The sequence below is a fragment of the Pygoscelis adeliae genome, unplaced genomic scaffold, assembly GCF_000699105.1.
Source record: "Pygoscelis adeliae isolate BGI_AS28 unplaced genomic scaffold, ASM69910v1 Scaffold167, whole genome shotgun sequence".
Taxonomy (NCBI): Eukaryota; Metazoa; Chordata; class Aves; order Sphenisciformes; family Spheniscidae; genus Pygoscelis; species Pygoscelis adeliae.
In genome coordinates, this window is record NW_008825428.1 from 7576071 (window position 1) to 7583696 (window position 7626).

Consider the following 7626-nt stretch of genomic DNA (forward strand, 5'->3'; position numbering starts at 1 on the left):
TTTTCTATTGATCAAATGGATCAATAAAAACTATCTAAGCACATGATTTATTGTGTGTGTGGTTTACTACCTAGACATCACTCATAGCATAAATATCTACCATGATCTAGAATCTCACTGATATTTGTTAAAGATAATGTTTGCGTAACAGTAAATGTAGTTAAATTTTATTTCAATTTGCTGCTAATTAAAGTGGAAGATTTGTAATAACTTTATATTCTTGCTTTGCTCCAAGCTTTTCCTTCTTCTCTTTTTAAGTTAGCAAAATTTCTGCCCAGAAGCTACCTGCTCTTGCAAGTTCCCTAACTATGAGCTGTAAGAATTCTCCAGACTATGGACTGTAAAATGAGATAAAGATTACACTGCAAAAATAAATAACCTAGCAGAAAAAGTCCAACTATCCTAGACTAAACTGGTTTCCTGTGCTTCAGCCAGTTATTCTCATGTAGAAGACTGAATGCATGGAAGTCAGGATTTTCACCACTCTCTAATTTACTTAACGAATGCTATCCCAACCAATTTGCACTGCTGATCCAGTTTTATAAATTCACTCTCAGTTTTTTTCCTGATTCTCCCAGGGAGGTCAAAGGGTTTTTTGCAACACCTGCCACCTTTCCTACACTCACCAAGATAAAGGCAAAAAAGCATATTGTCTATCACCTGTAAAATCCACATTCTCCCTTTTTATTGGCTGTATGCCTTTTCACTGCTACTTGATGCTATCATTCATAGGGGAGTCCTCTGATAAAAACCCTGACATGACATAAGCTTTGTCATGCAAGAAAATAGCCAACAAGTTAAGATCACTGGGAATAGGTAGATAATTAAATGTGTTAAGCTGCTTTACCAAAGTAAGTCATAATCAAGCCAGTACTCAACATCCGTTTTTGCAACAAAAGTATGTATTTTCCCCGACTTAAAAAAAAAAGTCTAAATGTACAATGGAAAGTTTCAGAATTAGGAAAAAGCAGAATTAGGAAAGAGGGTCACAAGCTTTTACTTTCTTCAAACAAAATTTAGGTAATTTTACTGGGTTTACTCATTTTTTCCTCGCACTCTACCCTGAAAAGTAGTGAGCACAACTTAAATCTCTTCCTGCAATACTTGTTTATGTAAAGAAATAAATATGAGCTTCTTTCCTTGAACTTTTAATGGGATTTATATCATTTTGAGTTTTGTTTTGCTGCTGTTTCTTTTTTTCCCCTAATGCAAAATGAACAATCGGTTGCTGAAAATATAATTAATATTGTTTTCAATTGTGCAATTCTACAACATGAAAAGACCATGACAAAGTTTTCAACAAGCTTTGTCTGTACTAGAAAGGCAGCAAAGCTGCCTGGGATATAAGCCAAATGTAAACAAACTCTTCATGGTAATTTGGCAGGACTATGTTATCAATTTCAATACATAAAGCAATACCATCTACTCCTCTAAAAATTCTTCATCTAAATGCATCTTATTTTGATAGTCATAATGTTCACTTACTACATTTCTCTAATGCTTATTATTTATAGGACTCAGGGGCAAGTACAGAAAAGGGCTAGCCAAAAACGAGCCTTGCTTTTAAGAGAATCTTAACTTTCCCATAATGATTTTTTTTTTTTTTTTTTTTAGTTATCTTTAAAAATGCAGCTCAGATCTCCTTCCTGCTTTGGCCATTGCCATGTCAGCTGCCCACTGTTACATATCAGCATGCCCAGACACAGAAGCATTGGAGTGACTGACAGGAGACACTACTCTGAAAAACATTGATTCAAGAAAGCAGAGGGCCGCAAGGTAGGTCCAGATGGAAAGAAAAGTGTTGAAAAAGAGACATGATAAATATTCAGATTTTCATTGTTTGTGATGCTTGAAAAGATAAATACTAATCTTTTTGTTACTAGCTAAATCTCTGCAAAAAGACAATAACAAGTAGGTCAAAAAACCCTTATATCTATCTCAGTTTGCCATCATATATTTGTGGGTTGGTTTTGGTTTTTTTTAAGTCTGTCTGAAAAAGATTTAGTGCTCTGACAGTCTTATTAGAAACTCAGTGTTCATGAATCAGGCAAGAACTATAGAATGGGGAAATGGAGCTTAGTATCTTAAACTATTCTATCTACATCTGCCACAATTCATACACTTCTGTATAACTGATTTTCAGCCTGAAATTAGAAGAATTTCCAAACCCTTTTCAGCTTGACTTACTTGTTACCACAGTTAATAGCAAATTTCTCATTGTTTTTAATAGCTGCAGGTTTAACTCCATGCAAACTGCTGAAAAATCCACTCTGTTTTCTGAAGGAAAAGTATTTATTTATGAGAACTGTACTGTAAATAAAATACCTGATGTGAATCAACGGATTTAATCTGAGATATAATTCATCATTGCTGTGAATTATTTATATCATTCTGGGCTTGCTTAGGTATTTTTCATTGAATCCTTTACTTTGATTTTAATGGCTGGATCATTCTTCCGAGTCAACTCAACAGGAATTTTGGCTGAGTTACTGTTTCAATTACATCAATTAAAGCTTACATAGTCAACATGTATGTCCCAAGATCCTTTTACAATATAATTGTAAGGACTCGAGATCTTGGCTTAAGGACAATAAAATAAAAATGAAAAACAGGAATGTTTGGTTAATAGCATTAATTGAACAGTAAAGAAAATAGTTACTATAACTTTCCAGGAGTAGGAATCATTGCATGTGAGTATACATATATTTGGCAAAAACAGTGCTTCACAAAATTCAGCTTTAATCCATATAGACAGTCCAATATAACTTGGTGGGCATTTAGTTTCTTTGTATATTCGTTTAATTCCTCTTACTGTAAATTTACATTTCTAAAGATAAATTCAGTTGAGATATCATCTGGTGTTGTCACATTCTAGTGAAACACTGATAAAGTTCATATATGCTAAATAAGCAGGTTTTTCCTGCTTCCTGCTTCAGCCTTCCCTCCTTCCCTAAAGATTTTTTAATCTTTATTCACATTCTGTCCATCCCCAAAGTGCTTTGCTTTACTGCTCCAGCAACTTCACAGACAAAAGTGACAAAGCAGACACTTTAGCAATTTATTTGACAACAAATTCTTATCGATGCGGATTCCACGAGAAACCGAATCCTAGTCCTGAACACACTTGGACTGAGAGGATGTTTGGCTGCAGCATTCTCCCAGTATGACTTAGGAGAATGTTATTGGAGGAAAAAACGTATTTCCTTTATTTAACTGAATTATTTATTAGCTTTACAAATCTTCTATTCTGAAATTTTCCAGTGCTCAGTCATACAATCGTATCGGTTTAAAACATCCTGCAGTATTTTAACAGCATGAAGAATAAAATCATTAAGGCAAACATGCTCTATCTTGATCAAGAACTCTCCTTCTCTGCTTTGATCCCTACCAAAACAGTCCATTATCCAGAAAAGGCTGCACTAATACAGTGGGAAATCCAAGCTCAAGCACCTGACCTGCTTCTGCCAATTTGTCATGGTTTAACCCCAGTCAGCAACTAAGCACCACACAGCCACTCGTTCACCCTCCCCCCCCCACAGTGGGATGGGGCAGAGAATCGGAAAAGCAAAAGTAAGAAAACTCATGGGTTGAGATAAGAACAGTTTAATCCTTGAAATAATGGAATATTAATAATAATAATAATAATAATAATAAATTTTTATGGAAAGTAAAAAAATGAGAGAGATAGAAAAACAAAAAAAAAACAGGGAAAGAAAAAAAAAATTATGCAACCACTCACCACCCACCGACTGACGCCCAGTCAGTCCCCGGGCAGCGATCACTGCCCCCTGGGCAACTCCCCCCAGCTTACATACTGAGCATGACATCATATGATATGGAAAATCCCTTTGGCCAGTTTGGGTCAGCTGTCCTCTCTATACTTCCTCCCAGCTTCTTGTGCACCTCCTCGCTGGCAGAGTATGGGAAGCTGAAAAGTCCTTGACTTAGTGTAAGCACTGCTTAGCAACAACTAAAACATCAGTGTGTTATCACATTATTCGCATGCTAAATCCAAAACACAGCACTACGCCAGCTACTAGGAACAAAATTAACTCTATCCCAGCTGACACCAGGACAGAATTTAAGGCCAGAAAGAGAATAAGTCCATACTGCCCAGGGAATCAGGATGTAGAGATGCCCATGGTGGCAGCATGCAAGCTGGTGTCTCACCTGGAAGTTGCTTAGGATGATCAGCGCAGTGGTCATGCTTACCCTGCTCTTCCAGTCTGAGGGAAGTACACAGGTACCAACTGTATCCGATGCAAGCCACTTTGCTCACACTTTTCCACTCTGTTTAGCTCACTCTACTTGGAATGGGGATTTACTGTAGTACTAGAAGGTTATAAAGTCAGCCTATTTTATGGAGTAAGCTGAAAGAAGAGCTGAATTAACTTACCTCTGAATGCTCTCAGCATTCGCTGAAACAAGAAGCTCACCTCAAGGAGAGATTCAGGTTTATGTCTTTGCTTTCGTTTAGGCAGAATAAGGACTTGACTCTCTCTTCCATTTCCCAGGTACCTTTACTTCCAGTTTACTATTTATTCTGTAATGGCTCGCTATCTATGCTTTTGTTCACAGAAACTTTCTCATCAAAACATGTAGACTTCTGTGAAGCAGTTTTTATATAACAGAGTTTCACCATGGCTTCTAGCATATAGCCTCAGAACATGTGTACAGGGTAGGTAAAGCATGGTATGACATAAATATCAACATAAAACTCACCAGCCAGCCACTGGAAGTATGAAAATTCGTCATAATTCTGAGCACTCAGCACGGGCAAGACCAATCCTCTGCAGAGACCATCGGAAAAGCCCCTGGTCATTTGTTGCTTATGGTTTACACAGCAGTTATGGAGCAAAGCCAGGAAATATGGCAATTATACATTGTGAGGAAAACTGTTTTCAACCTGAAAGGTGAAAGTGAAGTGCAAGAACACTTTCAAAGAATAAAGCACAACTATTGGGTAAGCAAATGGTTCCTATGTCAAATATATATTAGTATAGTAATAGTATTGGTCTTATAATAATTTAAATGAATTATCAATAAATATAAAATTGTCTGATATATTTGTACTTTACTAATTTTAAACACATACACTTTTACATCAAGTATATATGCTTATTGATAGATATATTGAGTATATATAGAATATATTTGGATGTATTTCAATATTTAAGCCATCAAACAATTTATATGATAAAAATATTAAAAACAAGCAAAAACATTATTTGATAGTAAGAGAGTGAATAAACTACAAAAAATTATTTCAATCGAGCATTTCTTTAATGTTTTTATTGCATTTGCTTCAAGTAACACTTTTGATAAGTGAGCTGTCATAATAGCTGAGGTTAGACTTCTAACTCTGCTGATGCAACAAAACACTTAATCATGAGGTTTCAATTAACAGTAGGTATGCCACTGCACTGGAGGTGTGCAGATTCAGAAACAGCAAGCCAGACAAAGGAGACCTACTACAGAAATAGGTAGTAGCAGGCAGCTGCCTGTGGGGATGCTGAAAGCACTGTTGAGAGCATGGACATTAATAAGGCTGCTATAAAAGCAGAGAAAGCAAAGCATAACAAAACCAACAAAAATATCAATCTGGCCAAACGTTCTCCTCTCCCTCTTCCTATCTAGACACACGCACACACACACTAGTAGGGGAGAGACAACAGTATCTCATTGTCACCATCTAAAGACAGACTACAATGCAATTTTTCTTCCTGGCATCTGAAATGTATTTCAGATAGCTCACTGACCACCACAGTCCATTAACATATTTAATTAAGTGCAAAACTAATATCAGAACCCAGAAGAGCATTTTTTTCAATAACCTTGGACAGAATTTTCCCAGTTTAAAATCTCCAAACTGAAACTTAGTATTTAAAAAATTATGCAAGTATGTTATCCAGTTTGTTAGAACTGTAACTCAGTGATACATATTCTACTTCCTCATCAAATACATTCATTGTTTTTGCATTTTGTCCCAGATGATTTAAGAAAAACTACCTGTTGTAGCAAAGAGATCAAAAACTAGGGAGGCGGGAAAGGATGGGTGTGGGAGTTAAGACTTGGTTTGGTTACATTCTTTTCAGTTTTGCTTATCTCATTAGATGACAGTGTGAGAACATATCACAGTTCCCCTGAGGTAAAATATGCTCCAGAAATGGGAATTCAGCATCTTTCAGTTTCAGGGTTTGGTGGAGACGGGCCATTCGGCATTATTTACAAAAAATCCAGTCTCAGACCTTTAACAGTTGTAATAAAACTCTTGATCCTCGTGTTAATAGCAGAGGTTAAATATCTTAACTTTCATTAGTAAAAATTAATCTTATTACATCATTGGCCAGCTCAGAGGCTAATCAGATTCTGATGATGTAATTCTGCAGTAGAAGACTACATAGGCATCCTCATTTTTGCTATGTTATTTTTAAATCTACGGTAATTCAGTAATAGGTATTTATTCCAGAAAATCTGTTTAGTAGGAATAAAAGTTAAAACATACTAAGACACTTCTATGAATATACTTCAACATAAACAAATATCAAAAACAGTATACAATGAATTTGTCTCCTGACCTCATAGGAAAAGATGATGAGATTATTCCAGAGACCCATAGTCCTTTTAAATGGGAGAAAAGTCATATTAATCTTTTGTACTACATGCTAGTCTCAGCCTTCTGTTCTTTGAGTCACCTGCATGACTATACCATCAAACTCCATGCCCAGTGAGCTGTCAGGTCAACCATGCACCAACAGGTTTCAGATGGGGCCGTTGAAATCAGTATGAAGACTGTCAACAAGGAAGAGAGCATTCTGTGAAGCAACAAGGCAGAAGGACAGTGTAATCGGAACAGCAGATCCATAAGAGGACCCATAAGCCCTGTAAATGGATTGGGGAAGATATCAATAGTATATCTACCCCATTTTCTGCTTTCTCAATGGAAAAATGTGAACTGTAAAAGTTCTGTCAAAGTTTAAAGGAGTACATGCACAAGAAGAAAGTGAAAATGCATGAATCTGAGTTGCAATTTGCAAAAACATGCTAAGCACAGATTGATACATATCTACAAATAATTATTCTGTACCATGGTTCCCTTCCTTTGTTTCCCTTTCCACTCTAGTGTTCCTTTTCCGGATTTCTTGCCCTATTTTCAGTGAAATACTTCAGTTAGGACTCTAAGATCACTGTTGCGTAGTTGGAGTTTCATACATGGAGCACTGCATACTGTTTAGAGGTACAAAGGGGTCCCCCAAAACTGCTGTTCATTCACCGAGACTATTTCAATGGTGTTTAGGTCACCAAGTGGCCAGAAAACTATGTTTTTTGGTATGCTTCCTAGTGGATCCAGTCCATGATTAATTCATGTATCTGGTCAATTCCCATTGAAACATATGAGACATAAAGCTTCATAGGTTTGAAGGGGGAAGGGGACAAAACCAGGCTCACTAGAGATGAGCCTAGGGGTGGCATGCCAATGCCGGGGGCGAAATCAATAGCCCAGCTCAAGTGCATCTACACCAATGCACGCAGCATGGGCGGCAAGCAGGAGGAGCTGGAAGCCATTGTGCAGCGGGAGAGGTACGACTTAGTCGCCATCACAGAAACATGGTGGGGTGACTCTCA